Source organism: Pristiophorus japonicus, chromosome 14 (genome assembly GCF_044704955.1).
Source record: "Pristiophorus japonicus isolate sPriJap1 chromosome 14, sPriJap1.hap1, whole genome shotgun sequence".
NCBI lineage: Eukaryota > Metazoa > Chordata > Chondrichthyes > Pristiophoridae > Pristiophorus > Pristiophorus japonicus.
Window position 1 is genome coordinate 134,688,462 of NC_091990.1, and position 27,642 is coordinate 134,716,103.

The 27,642-nt window shown below is 44.8% G+C and overlaps 1 long non-coding RNA gene across 1 annotated transcript in view; it reads right to left on the reverse strand.

The window, feature by feature from the left end:
• Positions 1 to 375: 375 nt before the first annotated feature.
• Positions 376 to 27,642, reverse strand: part of LOC139280126 (uncharacterized) — a 56,056-nt gene continuing 28,789 nt past the window's right edge. Inside the window, exons 2-4 of the long non-coding RNA XR_011596627.1 lie at positions 16,614 to 16,722; positions 13,589 to 13,769; positions 376 to 754 (exon numbers count right to left, since the gene is read on the reverse strand). This is a non-coding gene — a long non-coding RNA (uncharacterized lncRNA). The remainder of the gene's footprint in view (positions 755 to 13,588; positions 13,770 to 16,613; positions 16,723 to 27,642) is intronic.

The following is a 27,642-nucleotide window of genomic DNA, read 5'->3' on the forward strand; positions in this document are numbered from 1 at the left end:
GTTGATTCTTATTTAGTTTCAGGGACTGTAAACTTGGCATATGTTCCTCAGTCTCTTTGTGTTATTCACCAAATGACGAATAATATGGAGCTGGTGGCCAACACATTATTTTAGATAAAATCAGAAAATGCTGGAAATGTACAATCGTATTTGAAAGAAAAGCATTTTGGCTGTAATTCTTCAACAGCACTGAACTGACCACAACGGAGGAGCCCCCTTTTTATTTAAGATTGGCAAAGACAAATTAGAATAGACCTAAAAGAACAAAGAGGCAGAAAGAATAGGCAGAGGTCAAGAGTTCAAATCTGCTACCTACTTTAATACAGAGGTCGGTTTCTTTGGTAGTCTATTCATAGATTTTTAAAACACTGGATAGAACTTTAAAATGCTGTTCACTATATTATTTCAAATATGACAAAGAAGTCTTCAAAATTGAGTGCAGTATAATATAGATATGTCCGTATTGCTTTTCTGAGGAAAAGAGTCAGTTAAGAGAATTAAAACCAAATCTTTGCTGGATAATTATATGCAGAACCGACAAAGAGTCAAAACGTTAATACATTACATCGTGCTCTGTACTGCATGTGACTCTGCATAGTAGCACATGGACAAAACAGTTCAACAGAAAATCATAATAACAGGAAATATGCCTAACTGGGTGCAGTTTGGCTTCTGCGAGTTCAGTTTTTAACTTTTAATGTGAACACCGAGAAATAAATCCAGAAAATGCTGCAATACACAAGTCCATCAGCATCTGTGAAAATAAAAGACGGAATAATATTTCAGATCTAGACATATTGAACGATTTTCAACAGCCAGCTGTCTGCCCATTGCCTGAAAAATGTGTGGCCAGCAATTTTCCCTTTATTTTTTGGGTGCATAGCCCTTGGCTATGGTGCCCATTCAAAATGCTATTGGCGCAAAATAGCGCTGTTTTTCCCATTTAAAAGCTGGTGAACTCCAAAACGCTGCGTGGCTGCACGACTGCACAGCTTCAAGAGAACATTGGTGGCCGGCAATTGAAAATCAGGGGGTACCTTGGTTACCCCATTCATGCCCAAGGCCCACCGGACGCGATTTTGAGGCAGGCCTGTAAATGCTTGAGCAGCCTCCTGAAACAGGCGGGAGGCTGGTGAAATATGCAAACTAATTACAATTCTTCTTTCTTATGGGACCTCAATTGCAATTTTCAGATAAGAAAGAAAGACGTGTAATTATATAGTGCCCATCATGACCTCAGGACATCCCAAAGCACTTTACAGCCACTTTTCTGAAGTGTAGTCACTGTTGTAGTGTAGGATACACGGCAGCCCATTTGCGCACAGCAAGGTCCCACAAACAGCAATGTGATAATGACCAGATAATCTTTTTTTGGTTGAGGGATACATATCGGCCAAGACACCGAGGATTACACCCCTGCTCTTCTTCAAAACAGGGCCATGGGATCTTTCATGTCCCGGAGAGGTTACACGTAGCCTCGGTTTAATGTCTCATTCAAAAGGTGGCACCTCCGACAGTGCAGCACTCCCTCAGAACTGCATTGGAGTGTCACCCTAGATTATGTGTTCAAGTCCCTGGAGTGTGACTTGAATCCACAACCTTCTGACTCAGAGGCGAGAGTGCTACCCACTGAGCCACAGTTTGCACACTCCGCCAAGTTGCACCACCAGAGACACTCAAAATAGCCCATGGAGCCTTTAATTTGTTTTGGTGGGCCCAGGAGGCTCACTCCTGCTTTTCCTAGGTCCTCCAAAAATTCTCTGGCCCTCTGTTAGTCCATTCAAGTACCCATCATGGGGATTTACTCCCTCCCCCGTCCTTCCCCAGGCCTGACCTACTGGCCAGCTCAGCATGGAAACCGATCAGTTTGTCGCCCTCCCAGAACTGGCGAGTGGAGGCAGGCTGCCTGCAGCTCATCGGTGACATGGTGATGAGGCCTGGGCCTCACAGGCGGCAACAGGCAGGTGACTTTGCACCCATTTTGGGTGATACTTGAACATTATTTCCTTTGTCAGAACTGGAACCTGAAATGAGTGATCCCCTTTGTAGCACTGAACAAAACTAAGGGGGAAGTGGAGAACAACAGGTATAACCAAGAGTTCTGTCATGTCAACTTCAAACCTCAAAGAAAACAGCCAATGGGTTTGATGTTCCGTGAATTTGTTATCTTAAACGGGAAAGAATTGAAAACGATCATCCCAATCAGGCATGATGGGTGTAAGTAAGTGCTCCTTGTTTTAGGACACTGAATGGGAGGGAAGAAAGGCATGACAAATGCTGCATCAGTTCCAAAATGATATAGAATCTTCTACTGCAGCCCTTGAGGAGTTAACCATTTTCCCTTGTTTCCCTCACAGGGATATTATCACTTTAGCTATACCATACACTTGGATCCTGTGTTGCTGTGGTTGTTAGAATGTGATCTGTTTATCTGAACTCCCATCCATTAGCTCCTGAAAATTCCACGAATTATAACGAAGAGGCTAGGCTGTGCCCACTGATAAAATATATGCAGGTTTATGATAACGTGTTATTTTTTGGAGGGGAGTTGGTGATTGACAAGGCCAGCCTTTTGCACTAATGTAAGCTAAGTCAGTCTTGTTACTGGTGATCCTATTTCAGGGATGATCTTGCAAAAAATGCTCTCTTTTAACAAGGACACACTCTGCAAAAGCGATTGTCCCACTTTATTAAGTGTTCCCATCCTGCCTCAGCCAGTAAGAAGTGGCATTAACAATGGCTGTGAAATCTGCCTACCAGACCATGCTGCCTTCCTGGTTGAAGAAGAATGATGGAGTTAGGAAGGCAGAGAAAGGTTGTTAAAAAATAATCATAAACTTTGGTTCTCAGAACAATAAAAATGTCGACACCATCCTTCACAGATAAGGCAAACTGGAAAAAACAACAAAATAAGCAGTAAAAAAAATACCCTGCCGCAGAAAGTCATAACATTACAAAATGACTGACTGGCGACTAAAATCTCTGACAAAACTGTGTTCCCGAAATGAAATAATTACAGTGTAATGAGCGGCACGAACATTTTACATGGGTTTCTGTGCCATAATGACAAGGCCACAGGCCAAGAGAAAAGAGATTTCAGCAATTGCACTTGGGAATATGTGGGGTTGTTGCTCATTTTAGCCAAAGATACCTTTTTCAGCTATTGCAGAAGACCCCCACATTCTGGAATAAAACTGTTCATATAGAACATGCACCTTTTCAACAATGGCAGCTTGCACCACTTTGAAATGCATTGCATTCTCATGTTGTGCCCTGAGCTTGCATTAATACCTGCAGAGCTTTGGAATAGAAATAGATTATGAATTCAATGGATTTGAACAATTAGTTCATTTGAACAGTCAATCCGACTAATTCAGTACTTCACTTAAATGAAATGAGCTACTTGGTTGTGTTTAGGGAAATAACCCATTTTAACTAAAATGAAATGGAGCAGTTTTTTTAATGAAGCTTTTTCTCACCAATATTTTCTCCTGAAGACATTGGGGGACAATTTTCAACCTCCAGCCGCACATTTCTTGCCTGAAAAACAGGTGTTGGCTGTTGAAAATATGGGTGGGGGATTAGGTCCGCCTGATGTGTGCAGCACACCCGCCTGTTTCTGACATAAGGCTGTTTAAATATGCTTATCTTCTGCCAGTTGTAGGCCCATGTTTGCAATTTTCAGATAAAAATGGGTGGAGCATGCACTGCGTATGCTGTGCCCATTTGTACCAGGCAGCGGGTAGCCTAACCAGCAGTCCTTAAAGGGACCGCTGGAGGCCCCTCATGAAAAGACAGGCAGAGCTGTGGTGGGCGGGAGGGGGCAGTGGAGGGAGAGTTAGGCTGGGTTTCTGGAATAGCTGGACTTAGCTACTCCAGGGAGTCTTCTGCAAGTTTACTGGGTTGCAATGTGGTGTGAACTCTAATTTTCAACCTCTATTGTGGAAGTGCACAGAATTCATGACGCAGTGCACCCCAATAATGACAGCTTGCGTTTGTAGAGACTCACAGGACCTTTGGAATAGCTAGTGACCTGATCATATCATGCATAGGGCTTTGTTTAATACCCAAATAAGTGTCTTGCGAGGCTACGCTAATGGCTTGGTGGGTTTGTCAAGTTAGTTGCTGAGCCACCGACACCAGGGAGTCCCTGGCCAAAGATTGCCCTAAGTGGAGGAACTGGAACCGGGAGGGCGCTGAGCACCTCGAGTCTCATGACCGAGAGCATGCAGAGACTAAGCGCAGGCAGCGGAAGGAGCGTGCGGCAAACCAGTCCCACCCACCCTTTCCTTCAACGACTGTCTGTCCCACCTGTGACAGAGACTGTGGTTCTTGTATTGGACTTTTCAATCACCTAAGAACACATTTTTAGAGTGGAAGCAAGTTTTCCTCGATTCCAAGGGACTGCCTCTGATGATGCTGAGCTATGCAGATAAAGAAAGTCCCAGGTTTGATTCGCCAGTCTGTGCTAAATTAGCTAAGCTCAGGTAGGATGGTGGTAGGGGTGCTACAATAGTCATCGATATCCTTTGGTTAGGGAGAAGAAAATTTGCAGAGTTTCCCATTTCCGATTCAACGATCCTTATAGGAAGAGATGGGCTTGGGTGAGGACAGGATCAGGCTTGGCTGCAATTCCCTCTCCCTCAACAATTCAATAGCCTACAAACACTCATTGTCAAGGCTCACACATAAATAATGGCCAATTGGGTACAGCGGACAGTGACCCATGCCCATGGAACCACACCTCAGCTATGAGTTAATGCCTTCAAAAGAGGAACCTCAAACCTTAGGAGGGGAGTAGAGTTGGTGAGATTAAAAAACTAAAATAAATCACAAAGAAATTGTCTTGTCCTTTGGGCAATGGTGTCGTTTAAATCACAAAAGTTTTTTGGCCGTAGAATTTGGAAGATCAGCAGAGGAAATGCATTGTTCATATTGTGTTTATTTGAACAGGTAGCCAGAAATATCGAGACGAGATACCGCACGGAGCAGATTTTCCCAGACATAATTCAAAGCAAGAATATAAAGTTACTATTGTTGCTTATTAAAAATTATTAAAGGATTGCAATGTAACTTTAAAAGAATTCAGCCACAGCAATGTTGGATTTTATTCTCATGAATGGTGGGAATGTTGTGAGACAAACTTTTATTCATTTTTTTTCTTTTGAAAGGATGTTGAATTCCTCTCCTTCCTGCACATCTTCCAGTGATGCAAACCTCTGCCAATTAACTCAACACATTTTCCTTCATTTGTGCTTTTTAATTTCTCGCTTTATTATTGGGGGATGGGGAGGGGAGTTTCAAACCTAAGGTTGTATCAGGTACAACTGCATTCACCGTGTTTTTTTTTAATAGTGGCCTCAATCCACACAGTAATGATTCAATTGCTGAAGCTTCTGCTACAGAAACACAATGATCTCAAATGTTTTAATACACGTGCAGCGTCAACAATCTGGAGTTCCAGAATCCAGAATGTTCCGGAATCCGGGACGATCGGTGGCAGGGTCGTCCGGAATCCGTAAAATGTTCTGGAATCCGGACCCGCCGATTCCAACGACCTCTGGGCCCCACCGCTGCCCGACATCAGGCCTTGCCGCCACTTCCCTTACCTCAGGGCCTTGCCACTGCCCGACCTCAGGCCTCGCCTCCACTCGCCTCGCCGCAACTGCCCGACCTCAGGCCTCGCCTCCGCTCGCCTCACCGCCACTGCCCGACCTCAGGGCCTTGCCACTGCCCGACCTCAGGCCTCGCCTCCGCTCGCCTCACCGCCACTGCCCGACCTCAGGGCCTTGCCACTGCCCGACCTCAGGCCTCGCCTCCGCTCGCCTCACCGCCACTGCCCGACCTCAGGGCCTTGCCACTGCCCGACCTCAGGCCTCGCCTCCGCTCGCCTCGCCGCCACTGCCCGACCTAAGGGCCTTGCCACTGCCCGACCTAAGGGCCTTGCCACTGCCCGACCTCAGGCCTCGCCTCCGCTCGCCTCGTCGCCACTGCCCGACCTAAGGGCCTTGCCACTGCCCGACCTCAGGCCTCGCCTCGTCGCCACTGCCCTTACCTCGGGGTCTCCTCGCCGGCCTGCCCGATGCTAACACCTCTTTGGTGAAGCCCCGCATGACCACGTCCTTCTAGGCGGGGCCCCGCCCGACTACCTCCTCGGCGGCGGGGCCGGACGGCCCGAACAGCTTCTCGGCGGGAATCTCCCCCCATCCACCAGCCCCTTTCTGACATTCCAAAATCCAGAAATACCCGAACCTGGGCTCGGGTGTTTCCGGATTCGTGACGTCAGAAAGCAAATCGAAAGTCTGGAAAAGCCCGGAATCCGGAATGGCCTCAGTCCCAATTTTCAGGCGCTGCACCTGTACTTTATCATGCATGAGGAATGACTGTAACCTACAGGTGGATTTGAATGAACCATCTGTTGGCCAATTTAAGCATTTTTAGGTTTCCAGTTTGGCATTTATTTACCATTTTAAAAGTGTCAACATTTACCTTCAGTACCTGTCACACCTGTAAATGGCACCTTTATTGATATTTCTCGTGTTCAAAAGACCATTGCATAACTACATAGAATCTACGGCACAGAAACGTGTCATTCGGCCCAACTGGTTTATACCTTAGTAATACCCCACACGAGCCTCCTCCCACTCTAATTACCTCATCCCACCATGTCCCCGCATCCCTCTGTTCTCTTCTCCCTCATGTCTCTCGTCTCTCCTTGAATACATCAATGGTTACTGCGTCAACCAGTCCATGGGTATTTTCCCTGAAAATGTTATCTCCTTTTTGCCCTCCTCCTCTCCTACCTTCTCAGGATAGCAATTTGGGAAACTAAAATACTTCGAACCAGAAGCATTCCAATGTTTCCTTTGTGGACCTCTGGTACATCCCATCCTTGTCGCCAATAATATGTCCTTACTATACAGTATAAATGCACACGAGGCCCATACTTGAGAGAAGGTCACTCTGTGACCAGTAACCTTTATTAGCAAGCACTGAAGTGATGAAGGTGGATGGAGCTTCCCCTTTTATACCTGAAAGTCCATGTTAGGAGTGTCTCCCACAAGTTCACCACCTAGTGGTCAGTGTTCTCACAGTGTACAACTTAGATCAGTTTATACATTAGTTACAATGACAGTTAAATACAGACCACCCCCCCAAAGTCTTATTGGGATCACAGGTTAAGTCTCTCTGGTGGTTTACGCTCCCTTGTAGAGCGCCTGAGTTGGGGCTCCGGATGTTGGGCGCTGGCCTGAGTGTCTGCTGTTTGCGGTGCCTCAGGCCTGTCCGGACTGCCCACAGTGACTGGGCTCTCCTCCACTTGGTTCCGGTGTTCGGTCACCTGTGGTGGAGTGAACTCTACAATGTGTTCTTCCTCTGCTTTTTCTATGGGGTTGCTGAACCTCCTGTTTGTTTGATCCACGTGTTTGCGGCAGATTTGTCCATTGCTAAGTTTAACTACCAGAATCCTATTCCCCTCTTTGGCAATCACAGTGCCTGCGAGCCATTTGGGCCCTGCAGCGTAGTTGAGGACAAAAACAGGGTAATTGACATCGATATATCACGCCCTCTCATTCCTGTCATGGTAGTCACATTGTGACCATCGCCTGCTCTCAACAATTTCTTTCATGGTGGGGTGTACAAGGGATAGCTTGGTTTTGAGCGTCCTTTTCATTAGCAGCTCTGCGTGTGGAACCCCTGTGAGCGAGTGTGGTCGGGATCTATTGGCCAACAGGAGGCATGATAAGCGACTTTGTAGGGAACCCCCTTGGATTCTGAGCATCCTCTGTTTGATTATCTGCACTGCTCGTTCCGCCTGGCTGTTTGAGGCCGGCTTGAACGGTGCCGTTCTGACATGGTTGATACCATTTCCTGCCATGAAGTCCTGGAATTCAATGCTTGTAAAGCACGGGCCATTATCGCTGGCCAGGACGTCCGGTAGACCATGGCGGCGAACGCTGCCCGTAGACTTTCTACCGTGGCAGAGGATGTGCTTGAATTGAGAATGTCACACTCGATCCATTTGGAGTTGGCATCTACTACAACCAAAAACATTTTTCCCATGAAAAGACCTGCATAGTCCACATGGATACATGACCATGGCTTGGCGGGCCAGGACCAGGGGCTAAGGGGGGCTTCCCTGGGCACATTGCCCAGCTGGGCACATGTGTTGCACCTGCGAACACAAAGTTCCAGGTCTGCATCTATCCCTGGCCACCAAACGTGTGACCTGGCAATTGCCTTCATCATGACAATGCCCGGGTGCTCAGTGTGGCGTTCTCTGATGAACATCTCTCTGCCGATCTGGGGCATGACTACTCGGTTTCCCCTTAGTAGGCAATCGGCCTGAATCGAGAATTCATCCTTGCGCCTGTGAAATGGTTTGAATTCCTCAGGGCATGCCTCGTATGTGGCTGCCCAGTCCCCAATCAGGACACATTTCTTGACTAAAGACAGTAGCGGGTCTCTATTTGTCCAGTCTTTAATCTGACGGGCTGTCACGGATGAGCCTTTGTTTTCGAAAGCTTCAACAGCCATGACCATCTCAGCAGCATGCTCGGTTGCCCCCTCGGTGGTGGCTAGTGGAAGCCCGATGAGTGCATCGGCGCAGTTTTCAGTGCCCGGTCTGTGCCGAATTGTATAGTCATAGGCGGCTAACGTGAGTGCCCACCTCTATATGCGGGCCGATGCGTTTGCATTTATGGCCTTGTTGTCGGCCAAAAGGGACGTTAGGGGTTTGTGATCTGTCTCCAGCTCAAATTTCCTGCCAAACAGGTACTGGTGCATTTTTTTTTACAGCATATACACATGCAAGCACTTCCTTTTCTACCATCCCGTAGCCCCGTTCTGCCTGGGACAGACTTCTGAAGGCATAAGCTACCGGCTGTCACTGAGCATTGGCATTAACATGCTGCAACACACACCCGACCTCACTGGACAACGCGGCGCACATTAAAACGAGTTTCTTACATGGGTCATATAGCGTTAACAGATTGTTGAAGCATAACAAATTTCGTGCTCCATCAAAAGCCCTTTCCTGGCTGTCCCCCCAGACCCATTCGCAACCTTTGCGTAGGAGCACGTGTAGCGGCTCTAACAGCGTGCTCAATTTGGGAAGAAAGTTACAAAAATAGTTCAGGAGCCCCAGGAACGAACGCAGCTCTGTCGTGTTACGGGGTCTGGGTGCTCTCTGGATCGCTTCTGTTTTGGACGCAGTAGGTCTGATCCCGTCTGCTGCTACCCTCATCCCCAGGAATTCTACCTCTGGAGCTAGGAAGACGCACTTTGCCTTTTTCAGTCGCAGACCTACCCAGTTCAGTCTGCGTAGCACCTCCTCCAGGTTGCGGAGGTGTTCTTCAGTATCACAATCCGTGAAGAGGATGTCATCTTGAAAAACCACAGTCCTTGGAATCGACTTGAGGAGGCTTTCCATATTTCGCTGAAAGATCGCGGCAGCCGAGCGAATCCCAAATGGACATCTGTTGTACTCAAACAACCCCTTGTGTGTCGTGATGGTGGTCAGCTTCTTCGACTCACTCGCTTGCTCCTGGGTCATGTAAGCTGAGGTCAGGTCCAATTTTGAAAAAAGTTTTCCACCGAATAGCGTCGCAAAGAGGTCCTCTGCTCTCGGTAGCGGGTACTGGTCTTGGAGTGACACCCGATTGATGGTGGCCTTGTAATCACCACATATCCTGACCGACCCATCTGCCTTGAGCACCGGCACAATTGGGCTCACCCAATCACTGAATTCGACTGGCGAGATGATGCCTTCCCTCAGCAGGTGGTCCAATTCGCCTTCTATCTTTTCCCGCATCACGTACGGCACCACTCTGGCCTTGTAGTGTACTGGCCTGGCGTTCGGGTTTATGTGAATCACTACCTTGGTCCCCAATGCCGAGTTGAAATAGTGAGTCAAATTTGTCCAGGACCTGTGAGTATGATATTCGCTCTACAGAAGAAATTGCATCGACATTGCCCCATTTCCAGTTCATGACAGCCAGCCAACTCCTCCCCAGAAGTGCAGGACCGTCCCCCGGGACAATGCAGAGTGGCAACCTGTTCTCCGAATCTTTGTGGGTCACGACTACCGTGGCGCTGCCTAGCACTGGAATGATCTCCTTTGTATATGTCTGTAGCTGTGCGTCAATTGGCAATAATTTTGGCCTCCTGGCCTTGGACGCCCACAACTTGTCGAACTGTTTGATACTCATCAGGGACTGGCTGGCCCCTGTGTCTAGCTCCATTGATACTGGGATGCCACTGAGGAGCACTTTCATCATTATCGGTGGCGTCCTGGTGTATGAACTGTATATGTGCTCCACATGAACTCACTGAACTTCAGCTTCCAGCGATTTCCCCCAGTGTCCATTTGGCCTCGTAGGGCTTACATCGGGCCCGTCCTCTTCGTACATCAACCTGGCTGCAGGCTTCCTGCACATATGTGCCAAGTGACCGCTGACGTTGCAGTTTCTGCAGGTATATTGCTGATACCTGCAAACTCTGGCTGTGTGTTTGCCTCCACACCTCCAACATGAGCTGTTGTTGGAAACAAAAGGTCCAGTACCAGTCGATCGTCTCTGACTGTCTCTGTAATTGACCTTAAATGCACCATTAACAGGTGTTGATGGCCCCATTACTGGCCAGATTGTCCCTTCCGATGGCCTGAATTGCCGTTCAGCTAGCCATTGTCTCTGTTGAATTCCCCTTTTGGGTTCGACTACATGCTCGGCATGTCCGATTGCTCCTGCCTGCCTGGAGAACTGTGTGCCGCGTTAACAATGTTGACTCCCTTTCAATTTGTTGCATTTAAACCAGAATTTTTGTCAAACATCATTCTGGTCTCTTCCTCTCCTGAGATAAATGTCTGGGCCATCAAAGCCGCCGTTTCCAGGGTCAAGCCTTTGGTCGCAATCAGTTTCCTGAAAATCCCAGCGTGCCCGATGCCCTCAATAAAAAAGTCTCGCAGCATCTCCGCTCTGCATGCATCTGGGAACTTACACAGGCTCGCCAGTCGCCGGAGGTCTGCCACGAAGTCTGGAACGCTTTGCCCTTCTCACCGCCGGTGCATGTAAAACCAGTGTCTCGCCATGTGCATGCTGCTCGCCGGTTTACGGTGTTCCCCGATCAACTTACTGAGCTCTTCAAAAGTTTTGTCCGCCGGCTTCTCTGATGCTAGAAGGTCCTTCATCAGGGAGTACGTTCTGGATCCACAAACCGTCAGGAGATGAGCCCTGCGTTTGTCGACCGAATCCAGTCCCAGCCATTCCTTAGTGGCAAAACTTTGCTGTAGTCTCTCAATAAAATCGTCCCAATCATCACCAACACAGTACCTCTCGTCTGTGCTGCTAGTGGACATGCTCACGTGGTTTAAATCCCAGTTTCTCGTCGGCAATAATATGTCCTTACTATACAGTATAAATGCACACGAGGCCCATACTTGAGAGAAGGTCATTATGTGACCAGTAACCTTTATTTGCCAACACTGAAGTGATGAAGGTGGATGGAGCTTCCCCTTTTATACCTGAAAGACCAGATTAGGAGTGTCTCCCACAAGTTCACCACCTAGTGGTCAATATTCTCACGGTGTACAACTTAGGTCAGTTTATACATGGGTTACAATGACAGTTAAATACATGACAGTCAATGGATAGAAATCTAGCTCATATCTTAAGAGTAAGCCAGTCGGAGGTTAATTACTTCAGAAGATTCATGTTTTAAGATGGCCAAGATGCTTGGTTCCAATCTTTGAAATGTAGAAGATGAAATTGGCTGACAATTGTGTGTCGGTATCAACTATTCAGATGGAATGTCATTGGTCCTGTTTCTGTCAATGTGATGCGAAACAAATGCAAAACTACAAATTCCTATCTAGCCTATTCTAGAAGTGGCCAATATCAAACTGAAAGTCAAGCAGTAATATGCAAGTTATATAAAAAGAAAGGCGTTTGCAATATTACTTTCGGGAAATTTTCATGCAGCTATTTTCACTTCTATTTCTTGCCTGATTACACCCCTTGACAAAACTTCACAGTGTTCTAGGCTGATATTTCAGTACAATATTGAAGGAGTTCTGCATTGTTGTAAGTGCCATTTTTCAGATTAAGCTAAGGCTCTGTCTGTCTGTTCAGGTGGATGTAAAAGATCCCAAGGTATTTCTCAAAAAAAAGGGAAGTTTTCCCAGTGTTCTGGCCGATATTCATCCCTTGATTAACACAATCAAAACAGATTCATTAGTTCATTTATCTCATGTGCTGTTCATGGGAACTTGCTGTGTAAATGTTGGCTGTTGTGTTTGCCTACAAAACAACATTGACTGTATTATGTCTGTAATGTACTTATGAATGACCGCACGAGGCAATGTGTTGTACTCAAACTGTAGTGACCTTGGTCCTTTATTCCAAACTCCAGAGTGAGGCACAAGTATGGTGTGCAGCCTTTTATATTGGGCTCTGCCACCAGGGCAGGAAACCCCCGGTCGCCACCAGTTGCACCCCCTAATGGTGCCAGCATGTATATAGACAGTGTAAACCTTATTGAAAGTACATCAGATAAACAAGTCTCCATCTTATGCAAGTCCCTTCTTTGTAATACTAAAGTAATGAACATTGTGTCGCTTTTACACTTTCTTCAATGCTTTTTTAATCATCCAGTTATCTCATCTATGCCTCTCCTGAATGTGATGATTCATGTCGAGATGGGGTTCCATGGATCTTGCCCAGCTGACCATTTTCATGTGTGAGCTTAAATAGTGCCAGCAGGTTAGTGAACCATGTGTGGCTTCACAATCCTGTCCTCACCTACCATCCACACATGCAAACTTTCCACCAGAAATCACTGGGTTGTAGCCAGCATTGGGAACATTGGCTGACATTTTCCCCTCCCTAGCCCAGGGCTGCCAATTGTAGCCCTCTATTGCTGCTTTAGCTGAGATTGGCTAAGTTAGCATAGAAAGATTGGGACTAAAACCAGGACCTGAAAGCAGGATTTAACTTCAGTTAAATACTGCATTTACCAACTGACCCATTGACAGAGTTGCACAATTAAATTTGTGATGCCGCTGATAACTGCTAAGACTCTAATTCAAGCTTATATTTGCCCAGATACGTTTTATGAGCTACAGAAACCTAATTTAATTTAGCACACAGATTTTTATGTTATTAATACATTATAACATTTATATAGCATATTAAAAAAACTGGTTTGTAGCCCAGTGTGTGTTGTTGAGCTCGATTTGAACTTGCGGGTGGGAACCTGGCAAAGCAAGCGGCTGTCACTTCCGGGAGTGGTAGCTGGCAGGCTTGGCCGAATTTAACAGCTAGGCCTCATTCACATGCCGCTTACTGACTTCGCAACCAAATCGGCTGGAAGGTTGGCAGGAAGTGACTGCCCGACCGTTAAAATCGGGCGGCAGGAGGCCACCACCGGGATTACTGGGAAATGGTCCCCGGCACAAGGTAAGTGCTCCATGAGGGCATTCCAAATCGGGAAGGGGAAGCCCAGGGTAGGGAAACCCAAGGTTTCCATATGGGGCCTGGAGAGTTCTACTTCCCTCCTGGCCCAAATGAGCCAAAATAAAAAATTGAAACCTCACCTTACTAGGTCTCTTCTGACCTTGGCTGCTGTTCCCAGCAGGTTTGGCCTGGCAGGGAAACCATCACTGCTGCCTCACTCAGTCCTCAGGTTAAAATAGATTAGGCATCGATGACATCGTTGGAGCCCGCTCCGCATATTTCAGGAGGAACCTGTCAGCTTGGTGTGGGTGTCCTTGCCGCCTGCAATTTATACATACAGTTGAGCAGATTGGGGCTGGAAACTAGTGGGTAAGTCCACAGCTCCATTTTAACTGTCCCCCCGCCGCCTGGTTTCCGCCCCCATTGTTGTAGATGAAAGCTGGTTTACTGAAAGTTTCAGGCAATGGCAGTTCGGGAATTTCATGTGATCAATTAAGGGACTCGTGTGCAATGGGTTGTGCAATGGAGAATTTTCCTTTGTGATCAATTAAGTGAGTCATATAGATCTAATTATAAATGGAATGCATGTAATTTGTAATTAGACTAAATATTATAGTCACTGCTTTACTCTATATAAAGCTTGGCTTGGTGTATTTAGCCTACATAATCTAGTTTCTAATTCTACAGCTGCTTTGTTTGTAAAGCATTTTAGTGCAGACCCTGCTCTTCCTTATGAGGACGCTCTGAATTTATCCTTTTCATTAGGAAAATAGTTTCTTTGATAGAAATACAACCTGATGAGACAACGTCTGCTCCACAGAAATCTACAGTGCCAAATGGAACTGATCCCAGCTGGAGGAAGCATCAATTGTGATTGAACACTGAGGTGTGGGTGGAGAATGTAAAATGGAGGGCGGAATTAAATTACCTAGAAATCTTTTTTAGGAGCCTCACAGCATTGAAACAAATGTCATGTCGAACTTATTTGGTCTTATCTATATTTTTTTGGTCATAAGATGTGGCAGCTATAGATGCAAAGGAATTTGAAGGTTTGCTCGTTATATTTACTGGGTTCAGCTGCGTTACTGAGGTGCAAATAACAATAATTTTAATAATTGAAATTTTGAACTGGTGATATTTTTTTCTTTTGTACTATTATGTTAAAAGGTTTCAATCGAGTGGACACTGAAAGTTAGTCAAACTGCACACATGAGTAAATATTTTCTGCCAGATGGTTGCCTAAACTGACATGGAACTGCTGCAATGCTATGAATAGTACCACTTCCTGTGAATGTTTGCAGAAGTACAAGGTTGCTGACAGACTACTTTTGCTATTTTAAAATCTTTTTAGCAAAACTATTGAGGCATTTTATTCTCACTAACATTTCATGTATTTTATGATCAGCTGGGTGGCTGACACGCATGAAAATCCAGCACCATATTCGTCTGCAAACCGAGCTTCTGCAAAATCTACTTGTTGAACTCCTGTCTATCCAACGTGGAATGCGTATCCACTCACTGAAGTCCAGAGAGCTTGGCAACAGCCAAGGCTTAGCAATTCCAAGTGCACATGCTCCAGTTTAACCAATTAAAAATAATGCAGTTTACCAGCAAAGAGCACTCTTTCAAATTGGTACAGAAACTGATGTATTGAAACTCACTTTTTCAACATTTAGAAGAAATTAATTCAGAATTCAGACACTATCTTGAAGTAAATGGGATTTGCCTCCACATTGCTGTTTGTACTTGTCTTCCTTACCTCCTCCCCACATCCCCTTCATTTTTAATGCACCAATATGAAACGACCACCTTGGCTTATTAGAGCAAATTAGCTTAACAGAATTGGGCACATTGCAAAAGAACTCCAGATGGCTTTTCCCAACGACGCTCTCAGTCGTGGAGCTGTTTGCAGATATGATCCCCTGAAGAGTCTCATCAATGGCCAGCAGCAGTGTCAAAAAGGAAAGTCACTAAAATAAAATGGTGAACCTTGTCAGGACACTAGATTAATTAATGAAAGGGAGAATACATTTTTCTTATTTTTAGAAATTCAGTGAAGAACGTGTAGCAAAATCAGTTTTCAAATTCTTTCCAGTGCCTTCAGGTCATCCGAGATCCTCCTGTTTTCAGGCAACATCAAGAAATGTACAATATCCAATCAAAAACTGTGATTCGACCAATACAGTTGCACACCAAGAGATTCCTGGTATGCACCATTCAAGCAGCACAGAGGTAGTTGCTTTATTTTATAGGATGGTGGTTAGTTTATTCTATAGGAGTGCAATTCTAAGGAGATTTTGGTACCTATGAACTAGTTTAATATTTGAGTTTATTTTACATTTGATATTTGTCGTCAAACCAACTACCGTAAATACAACAGAAAACGTGATTATACCAGAAACAAAAGTTAATTCTGCCATCAGAACAAAAATGGTGATGTTTGTCGTTAGCTGCAGATGTATTTAGTCTCCAGGATTCATAAGAAATAGGAGCAGGAGTAGGCCATACAACCCTCAAGCCTGCTCTGCCATTCAACAAGATCATGGCTGATCTGATCATGAACTCAGCTCCATTTCCCCACCTGCTCCCCATAATCCCTTATCGTTTCCTTCAAGGAAGACTCACATGGTGCCATCTGACTTTCTCTTTCTAAGTTGGGAAAGGCATGTGCTAAAGTTGAGTGCCAGCAGCTCTCTAATGTGATGCTGGAAGGCTACAAACATCTGAAGAACTAAAACTAGCAGGATTTAGCACTTTCAGGAAAGGTGAGGTGAAAGTCGGTTATAAAAAAAATAAAGATAGCCTGTAATATATTTTATTTAGATTGCAAAACTATTGCTCGAATTTAACTTAAAATAATTTTTTTAATGTGAATTACCTCATTCTACTTTAGTATCAGTCTAATCATTAGTTTTATTTTTCCTCTTTACTTTTTCTCATCCCTTCCTTGCAAAACTGGAATCCACCCTGCTCTAGCCACATGTAAGTAGCTGTTTCATGTCTATGTCTGTGTGTTATCCCTTTTTTTCTGTTTATCTGAAAAATGCCACTCAGCTTAATGGATAATAACCACAATAAAAACCAGCCCAAGTGTTTAGGAATCTATCTTTTAGGAAAGTGTGGAATGTTTCAGCTGGTTTTGCTGGAACTGTTTGCTGCACTTACTTCCTTTATGTTGAGTTACTGCTGCATGTTCGGTTCTGATAGGTTGACCAAATCCAGCTGTCTTCCTGTGGTAGGTTAGATATGCCATTGAGGGACAGTAACCACAAACCTGCTTTGGTGTAAAGGACATAAAGCAGCTTTAGCTGTCAGTCCCACAGTATAATTAAATGTGATTTGCATATCTCTCATTTTAAAGCAGCAGTTTTCTTTTCTGTAACAGGCTACATTAAAATTATCGACATAATATCTAACCAATATCCTCAGTTCCACAGGCTTATCTTGTCACCAAGTACCTTTTTATTTTGATTAACAATGAACTTAATTGTATAGTTTTTTTTAGAAATGATATACGGGGGAAGGGGTGATAGTATCTGCATAGCTTGTTGTAGTTTTAAATCAATTCATTTATAATCTTCCAACATTGAGAGGCGATAACTATGTATGCCTGTATCCTAGCGGAGTTAATAGACATTACATTATTTAGATCTGAGGCTAATGTTTATAATTTTTATCACACAATCAGAAGCCTTAGTTGCATATTAATTACTTTTTATATATTATTTCAATTAGAGTGTAGAATGAAAATGTTTAGGAATATGCCTATTTTACAAGGATTTGCATACAGGATATATATATTTCTACAAGGGGAAATCCTTGTACGAGGCCTTTTTCACAGAATAATTTGTATGCAAACACAGAGTGTTTTGTGACCTATACTTCAATTCTTACAAGAGGGAATGAAGTGCGTGTAGCAGCACCTACACCAACTGCAGGCTCTTCACAAAACTTTGATAGTAGCCATTGCAGATAATTTTAAATTGGCAATGGGATTTCCAATACATGGCTAAAAGACACGGTAATGTGCATTCCTGGGTGGATTCTCCTCTTCAGGCCAGAGTACCAGTGGATGTTGCCTTGCATCAGCCTCTCTGCATCTGCCCCAGTCACGACCCATTCTCCTGTGTCGGGATTAATTAAGTATGCACTGTGGCCTCCTGGCGGTAATCCCAAAATGAAGAGCGAGCCCACCAGTGCAACGGAGGAAACTGGTGGTGCTGTAGCAGGGACTCCATTGCAGCAGCAGACGATCTAGTGATGGTCCTTATATAGGCACAACCGCCTGAAGGTCGGAGCACAAAACCCACTCACTGGAGACCAGGACCTTTTAACAGGTACGTTGTTGGGAGTGAAATGAAGGTAAGAGGAGTTGCTATCAGTGGGTTGTTCACAAATGAATAACAACCACTTGGGCAAAGTCTGGAATGCACTGGCTCTGATAGAACCATATCCCAGAAAGGAATCGATACCTTTTGGAAACTGTAAAAGGGAACAAAACAACATCTAGTTTTACTTTCATTAGCTTGTGCATGTCCAGTAACATCTATGAGGAGCAACAAAGCTGTCACAAGCTTGTGAGGGTAGGCAGCATTTAGGCAATCTGGCCAATTATATTCCGACAGTGCATGCTTAGTTATTCGGATGCTGTGCTCAGCAGAGTGAGGGAATCAAGCATGGGCCACCTATAATGCCAGAGCTGTGACCCGGTGCTCTCATATGTTGCACATGCTACTGGGGCCACCCAGCACATGAGCTTTTTGAAGTAGAATTGTTAAATATTCCCATTTTACTCACTCTTTGCCACCATGTCAGAAATTTTTATTTTGGCTACTAGGGCTATTCTTTATTTCAGGTGTAAAAGTACCACAGCTTGGCAATTGTCATGAGCGATGTTATATACAACTTAATACGTTCATATCAAATTCCTCTCTTCTATTTAAGGGATACAGGTACTTCCATTAAAATAGCTTTGAGAGAGATTTGAGCACAGCAAGTGTTTGTGTAGTACCTTCATAGAGACTCATCATGCTGTTGGCAAACAAGTATTCAAATAGGCAGCTTACCACCAGCAATGTAAATCATCATCATCGGCAGTCCCTCAGACTCAAGGAAGACTTGCTTCCACTCGAAAAATGAGTTCTTAGGTGACTGAACAGTCCAATACGAGAACCACAGTCCCTATCACAGGTGGGACAGACAGTTGTTGAGGGAAAGGGTGGGTGGAACTGGTATGACGCACGCTCTTTCCGCTGCCCACGCTTGATTTCTGCATGCTCTAGGCGATGAGACTGAAGGTGCTCAGTGCCCTCACAGATGCACTTAGGGTGGTCTTTGGCCAGGGTCTCCCAGGTGTCAGTGGGGATGTTGCACTTTATCAGGGAGGCTTTGAGGGTGTACTTGCAATGTTTCCTCTGCCCACCTTTGGCTCGTTTGCCGTGAAGGAGTTCCGAGTAGGGCACTTGCTTTGGGAGTCTCGTGTCAGACATGCGAACAATGTGATGGCTACAGAGATGTTAACTACTGAATCCAGCTTGATGCATTTTAAAATAGACACCCTCAAAAACTAAACAACAAGGATTTTGGAATCCTTATGGACAACAAATAAAAGTGGATGGCTATTTTATGAAGATTTCAGGCTACCAGCCAGTCACATATGTATGTCAATTTGTTCCTGTCTGAGTAAAACAATTCCTTTCTCAATTATTCCCAACTATTTACAATCTATATTAACGACTTGGAAGAAGGGACTGAGTGTAACGTAGCCAAGTTTGCTGACGATACAAAGATGGGAGGAAAAGCAATGTGTGACACAAAAATTCTGCAAAAGGACATAGACAGGCTAAGCGAGTAGGCAAACATTTGGCAGATGGAGTATAATATTGGAAAGTGTGAGGTCATGCACTTTGGCAGAAAAAAATCAAAGAGCAAGTTATTATTGAAATGGAGAAAGATTGCAAAGTGCCGCAATACAGCAGGACCTGGGGGTACTTGTGCATGAAACACAAAAGGATAGTATGCAGGTACAGCAAGTGATCAGGAAGGCCAATGGTATCTTGGCCTTTATTGCAAAGGGGATGGAGTACAGAAGCAGGGAAGTCTTACTACAGCTATATAAGGTATTGGTGAGGCCACACCTGGAATAATGCGTGCAGTTTTGGTTTCCATATTTACGAAACGATATACTTCTTTGGAGGCAGTTCAGAGAAAGTTCACTAGGTTGATTCCGGGGATGAGGGGGTTGACAATGAGAAAAGATTGAGTAGGTTGGGCCTCTACTCATTGGAATTCAGAAAAATGAGAGGTGATCTTATCGAAATGTATAAGATTATGAGGGGGCTTGACAAGGTGGGTGCAGAGAGAATGATTCCACTGATGGGGGAAGACTAGAACTAGAGGGCATGTTCTTAGAATAAGGGGCCGCCCATTTAAAACAGTGATGAGGAGAAGTTTCTTCTCAGAGGGTTGTAAATCTGTGGAATTTGCTGCCTCAGAAAGCTGTGGAAGCTGGGACATTGAATAAATTTAAGTCAGAAATGGACAGTTTCTTAAACGATAAGGGGATAAAGGGTTATGGGGAGCGGGCGGGGAAGTGGAGCCGAGTCCATGATCAGGTCAGCCATGATACTGAATGGCGGAGCAGGCTCGAGAGGCCGTATGGCCTTCTCCTGTTCCTATTTCTTATGTTCTTATGTACACGGACATGAAAAATCAAAAGACGATGCCCAAACCGGGATCACGGGAGGAAATGGAGTTCATCCTACAAGGGAAAACAGTGGAACTTGCAGAAAGGTAAGCTGGATCTTTAGTGAGGTATTTTCATGAGCTCAAACAAATGTCAAAAAGACAGCTTTTTGAATTTGATTGGTTGTGAGTGGGGTAGTGACAATACTGCTAAAAGTATTCAGACAGTTGCACACCAAGAGTATTTAGACAGTGTAATTTAACCATCTTAATACTTCACAGAGACTCATTATACTGCTGGCAAACTTAATACAATACTTGAATTTATTGTGACAATACTTAACCTTTCAGATGTAATTCATTTTACCCACATATAATATTCAAGAATGCTTGTTAGAAATGTGTGATAGTGCAGCAAATCAAACTTCAGTGTGAGTATGACACAATTTTGAAAATCATCTCAGTTCTGAATCAATGTAACTGTATAATGCCCAGTTGAGCATTACTATACAATAGCCTTTTGACTTGATCGGATAATATACTCCACAAATGACATAATCTAGCAGTGGAGTCGGCGTCACCACATTCGACTCCTGTTTCCACAGCCTGGAGAAAATCTTAGAGTTATCAAGTGAACTCTACATCGTGTGGTTAAGAAAACGCACCCAGGCTCATGAGAAATTCTGGGACAGTGAGATAGTTGAGTTTTCATATATGCGGTTAAAGGATAGTTGGGAGGCTCAAAGGATCCTTGCCTGCTGGAGACCACAAGAAAATGCATAATCGTATGTGAAAGTTCAAGGTTTTATGCTGATGCATCCATGGATGGTTAGGTAGAATTACATCGAATTTACGACACAGAAACAGACCATTTGGCCCAACTATTCTGCGCCAATGTTTAGGCTCCACATGAGCATCCTCCCATCTTATTTAATCTCACCTGATCAGCATTTCCTTCTATTCCTTTCTCCCGCATGTACTTATCTAGCTTCCCCTTAAATGCAGCTAAGCTATTCGCCTCAACTATTGCATGTGGTAGCAAGGTTCATATTCTAACCACTCTCTGAGTAAAGAAAGTTCTACTGAATTCCTTTCTAGATTTATTAGTGTTATCTTATATTTGTGCCCTCCAGTTTTGGATTCTCTCACAAGTGGAAACATCCTCTCTACATCTACCCTATCAAATGCCTTCAGAATTTTGAAGAACTCTAATTAATAAGAATTAGGAACAGGAGTAGGCCATCTAGCCCCTCGAGCCTGCTCCGCCATTCAACAAAATCATGGCTAATCTGGCCGTGGACTCAGCTCCACTTACCCGCCCGCTCCCCATAACCCTTAATTCCCTTATTGGTTAAAAATCTATCTATCTGTGATTTGAATACATTCAATGAGCTCGCCTCAACTGCTTCCCTGGGCAGAGAATTCCAAAGATTCACAACCCTCTGGGAGAAGAAATTCCTTCTCAACTCAGTTTTAAATTGGCTCCCCCGTATTTTGAGGCTGTGCCCCCTAGTTCTTGTCTCCCCGACCAGTGGAAACAATCTCTCTGCCTCTATCTTGTCTATCCCTTTCATTATTTTAAATGTTTCTATAAGATCACCCCTCATCCTTCTGAACTCCAACGAGTAAAGACTCAGTCTACTCAATCTATCATCATAAGGTAACCCCCTCATCTCTGGAAGCAGCCTAGTGAGTCGTCTCTATACCCCCTCCAAAGCCAGTATATCCTTCCTTAAGTAAGGTGACCCAAACTGCATACAGTACTCCAGGTGCGGCCTCACCAATACCCTGTACAGTTGCAGCAGGATCTCCCTGCTTTTGTACTCCATCCCTCTCACAATGAAGGCCAACATTCCATTCGCCTTCCTGATTACCTGCTGCACCTGCCAAATAACTTTTTGGGATTCATGCACAAGGACCCCCAGGTCCCTCTGCACTGCAGCATGTAATTTCTCCCCATTCAAATAATATTCCCTTTTACTGTTTTTTTCCAAGGTGGATAACCTCACATTTTCCGACATTGTATTCCATCTGCCAAACCTTAGCCCATTCGCTTAACCTATCTAAATCTCTTTGTAGCCTCTCTGTGTCCTCTACACAACCCGCTTTCCCACTAATCTTTGTGTCATCTGCAAATTTTGTTACACTACACTCTGTCCCCTCTTCTATGTATATTGTAAACAGTTGTGGTCCCAGCACCGATCCCTGTGGCATACCACTAACCACCGATTTCCAACCCGAAAAGGACCCATTTATCCCGACTCTCTGCTTTCTGTTAGCCAGCCAATTCTCTATCCATGCTAATACATTTCCTCTGACTCCGCGTACCTTTATCTTCTGCAGTAACCTTTTGTGTGGCACCTTATCGAATGCCTTTTAGAAATCTAAATATACCACATCCATCGGTACACCTCTATCCACCATGCTCGTTATATCCTCAAAGAATTCCAGTAAATTAAACAAACATGATTTCCCCTTCATGAATCCATGTTGCGTCTGCTTAATTGCACTATTCCTATCTAGATGTCCCGCTATTTCCTCCTTAATGATAGCTTCAAGCATTTTCCCCACTACAGATGTTAAACTAACCAGCCTATAGTTACCTGCCTTTTGTCTGCCCCCTTTTTTAAACAGAGGCATTACATTAGCTGCTTTACAATCCGATGGTACCTCCCCAGAGTCCAGAGAATTTTGGTAGATTATAATGAATGCATCTGCTATAACTTCCGCCATCTCTTTTCATACCCTGGGATGCATTTCATCAGGACCAGGGGACTTGTCTACCTTGAGATCCATTAGCCTCTCCAGCACTAACCCCCTAGTGATAGTGATTATCTCAAGGTCCTCCCTTCCCATATTCCCGTGACCAGCAATTTTTGGCATGGTTTTTGTGTCTTCCACTGTGAAGACCGAAGCAAAATAATTATTTAAGGTCTCAGCCATTTCCACATTTCCCATTATTAAATCCCCCTTCTCATCTTCTAAGGGACCAACATTTACTTTAGTCACTCTTTTCCCTTTTATATATCGGTAAAAGCTTTTACTATCTGTTTTTATGTTTTGCGCAAGTTTACCATTGTAATCTATCTTTCCTTTCTTTATTGCTTTCTTAGTCATTCTTTGCTGTTGTTTAAAATTTTCCCAATCTTCTAGTTTCCCACTAACCTTGGCCACCTTATATGCATTGGTTTTTAATTTGATACTCTCCTTTATTTCCTTGGTTATCCACGGCTGGTTATCCCTTCTCTTACCGCCCTTCTTTTTCATTGGAATATATTTTTGTTGAGCACTATGAAAGAGCTCCTTAAAAGTCCTCCACTGTTCCTCAATTGTGCCACCGTTTAGTCTATGTTCCCAGTCTACTTTAGCCAACTCTGCCCTCATCCCACTGTAGTCCCCTTTGTTTAAGCATAGTACGCTCGTTTGAGACACTACTTCCTCACCCTCAATCTGTATTACAAATTCAACCATACTGTGATCATTCATTCCGAGAGGATCTTTTACTAGGAGATCATTTACTATTCCTGTCTCATTACACAGGACCAGATCTAAGATAGCTTGCTCCCTTGTAGGTTCTGTAACATACTGGTCTAAGAAACAATCCCGTATGCATTCTATGAATTCCTCCTCAAGGCTACCCCATGCGATTTGATATGACCAATCGATATGTAGGTTAAAATCCCCCATGATTACTGCCGTTCCTTTTTCATATGCCTCAATTATTCCCTTGATTATTGTCTGCCCCACCATGAAGTTATTATTTGGGGGCCTATAAACTACGCCCACCAGTGACTTTTTCCCCTTACTATCTCCAATCTCCACCCACAATGATTCAAAATTTTGTTCATTAGATCCAGTATCGTCTCTCACAATTGCCCTGATATCATCCTTTATTAACAGAGCTACCCCACCTCCTTTCCCTTCTTGTCTATCTTTCCTAATTGTCAGATACCCCTGTATGTTTAATTCCCAGTATTGGCCACCCTGCAACCACATTGCTATTAGGTCACCCCTCAGCCTTCACTTTACTAGAGAAAAGAGACCCAGCCTGTTCAATCTTTCCTGATAGTTATAACCTCTCAGTTCTGATATCCTCCTTGTTATTGTTTTTTGCACCTTTTCTGACCTCTTGTCACCATTAAGGTACATGGAGGAGTCCAGCTCCAAAAATGCACAGGGCTCTGTGAGGAGCTTGAAGCCCATGATTTACAGGATGGAAGTGATGGGCAACTCCGTTAGAGCACTTGTGGACCCAACCATGATGCTGGGTCTAATGAGCTATGTTGCAGCTTCCATTGCAGCACAGGCGGAAGTGACCCAATATCTGAGTGGTGCAGTGGAAGCTCAGACTTCTGTGTCATGCAGGAACAGCTTACTACCACAAAATCTCAGACTGCTCTCATATACATTCAGCTTGCTGCCACACGAGATCAGACTGCTGCCATCATGGCTGGGTTTACGAGTGTGCAGGGTTTTACAGCAGCCGAGTAATCTGCCCTCCACCAGATGGTAGAAGCTGAGGTGCCGCTTCGGGGGAGTGGCAGTGGTTCCATAGAATAAGAACCTGATGTCCTCTCTCAGGATGACAGCATTCGTACTTCCACCACTGCAACTCTGACAGTGCCATTGTAGTTGCCTGTAAGCCAACCAGCCCAGACGACTGCCGCTCATGTTCAGATGGTGCAATCTACAGCTGGGCCTTCTAGGCCCAGAGCTGCTTGAGGTCATCCTCCAAGGCCATCTCCCCCATGGAAAGTCAACAGCCTTCCACCAGCCATGTTACAGCCACTGGGGTAGCACACGTAGGAGCACTAGAATAGGCAAAGGAACACGAAAGACAGACACTAAGGGAATACACATGGTTGACTTTGTAATGTAATTATGGGATTCATCATTTATAAATTCCATTTTGGAATGTTTGTTTTGTGGTGACTTTCATTTCAGATTGTGCCCATGATATTCCGTGACAGAGGGATGATAAGCAATGGTCTCATTAAGTTGTGTGGCTGCGCAGCACTCTGCAACTCACGTGCAGCTGGCTCACCGGCTTTTAAATAGGAAAAACTGCACATGCGCAGTATTTTGAATGGGCCGTGCAGACCCTTAAGGGGGCCACTCACCCCCCAAAAAACTTAAAGGGAATATTGATGGTAAGATGGGGAAGGGTCGAGCAATGGGGATCTGGGGTTTCTTTCATGGGAACCAGAATCTGATACCCTCATGGACTGCCCGTCTAGAACGGGGATTTGCTGCCTGCCTCCTCACTCCCCTTCCTCCTCCTCCTGAGCTGGTCATTGTGTAAGGCTATGACCTTATGATGGCCAAGTTGTGGAGGATGCAGCAGACCACCTCGAATTGGGACACCCGCTCCAGCAAGTACTGGAGAGGTCTTCCTGAACAGTCAAGGCAGCGGAACCGTTGTTTGAACACCCTGATGGTCTGCTCAATGAGGTTTCGCGAGGCAGCATGGCTGTCATCATACGAGTGCTGGCCCTGAGTGGTGTCGTTGCAGCAGGGAGTCATCAGCTAGGTGTAGAACGGAAGCTCTTGTCTCCGAGCAGCCACCCTCAGGTTTTGACGTGGTGGCTGGTAGATTGCTGGCACAGCAGACTGGCGCAAGATGAAGGCATCGTGACTGATGTCAGGATACTGGGCATTCACCACGATGATATACTGAGTGTGGTTGCACACCAACTCCACATTAAGAGAGTGGGAGCCTTTGTGGTTACGGTTCATCTCAGCATTGATATGCAGCGCCCGCAAAATCACATTGTGTAGTCCATGGTGCCCTGCACCATGGGGAAGACTGATATCCTGGCAAAACCACATGTGCACTCCTCTTGCTTCTCTCTGTTTAGAGAGAAGACAATGAAGTCCCTTCTCCTGGAGTACAGAGCCTCTGTGACCTCGATGGACGGCGAACTGAGAGATGTTAGCTATGTCACCTGTTCCAGCCTGGAAGGAGCTGCTGCCAAAATAATTCAGGGCCACGGTCACCTTAAGGGCAACTGGTAGAGCCATCGTCACCCTGCTCTGAGGCTGCTGGTCTGGTTCCAAGAGCTGGCAGAGTTCAGTGACCATCTCCTTGGTGAAGCAGAGCCACCGAATACACAGATCCTGGTTTAGGTGCAGGTAGAACTGTTCCCTTAAGACCCTAGGTGGGTAAGGCCTACTGCTGAGAGCCCTCCTCCCTCTCCTCCTCCTCCCTCTGTGAGCAGCTTGTCTTTGCTGCCTCTGCTCAATCACCCTGTCTTGCAGCAGTGCGAGGGGAACTGCAAGTAGAACCCCCATGGATGATATAGCCTACCAGTAGGATCCAACACCTTCCCAACATCCAGTAGTACTCTCTGCACACATTAACAACTTTGTAAATGTCTTCCAGCAAACCAGTATTCATACAAACTCTGCAAGAGCCAGTACAAGAGAAATAATCAACTTACCTGCAAATTGGATGCATCCCTTTAAATTGCACTGGTGGGGGGGGGGTCCCACGTTCAGCTGTGCGGGTTTAGGAGAGGGCGTTGTTTGGAAGGCAACGTCCAAATTGGCAAGTCGTGCATCAAATCAACGTTGCATGCTGACTGGCATCATAATCGGTCTACTCTGCGTACTGCGCATGCACATACCCCCCACGCTATCGCCTTCACCAAGATGGCAACCAGCATGGGCTTTGCCGGAAGTGGGCGGAAGCGAGGTAGCTGCAATTTCTTTTCCAAAACCGACCTTAACTGCCAGTGCTAAGGTGCCGAATTTTGCGGCTGCAATGTCTGCTGAGCACTACAAAATATTTAAATGTGCTAATCTCACATTATTGGACAAGATCCCATGCACAGTGGTCTTAGAATTGCTGCCCCAGGATTAGAATATCTACTCTGGGAGATGCAATCCTACCAACGTTTGCTATATTTGCTATGTTTTTAAGTAAAATATATTACTCTTGTAATTTGCCATACATCAGTACACTGGGGATAAAGCTATTGCCTGCAATTGGATGTTGGGATTCTGCAATTCATAATGCTGCTCCTTTTCGGTTAAAAGTGGAGTGTTCTTTGTTTAGAACTACCACTGAAGATTGCCATTAATTTAAGTTGTTTTGCTGTAACAAGATTTACTTGAGTTATCATTGGGTCTTAAAATATTCTTTGCTTGCACTCAACTCCAGACAAAACAAGCCACTACTTGTAATCACAATACACCAATAATGTACTATGCAAAGTCAGTTCCTCAATTACTTATTTTTCCTTCCGTAGTCTACCAACTAATGGCCTGTTTATCTTTTCAGGTCATGCACTGTTATTGAAAGTGAACTTTGCTTGTGTTTTTTTAATTCACTCTCCGCTTTTGAGACTGACTCACATTCTGGGATAGTTATTTGGCATTAACAATGTCTCTGCACCTCATCCAAGCGAACATTCCTCAAATCTAGGATCCTCATCGCTGCTCAAGCTGAGATCAATTAATTCAGCAAAGACCAGGAATCATTTTGGTTCATACAGCTTGGCCTCACACC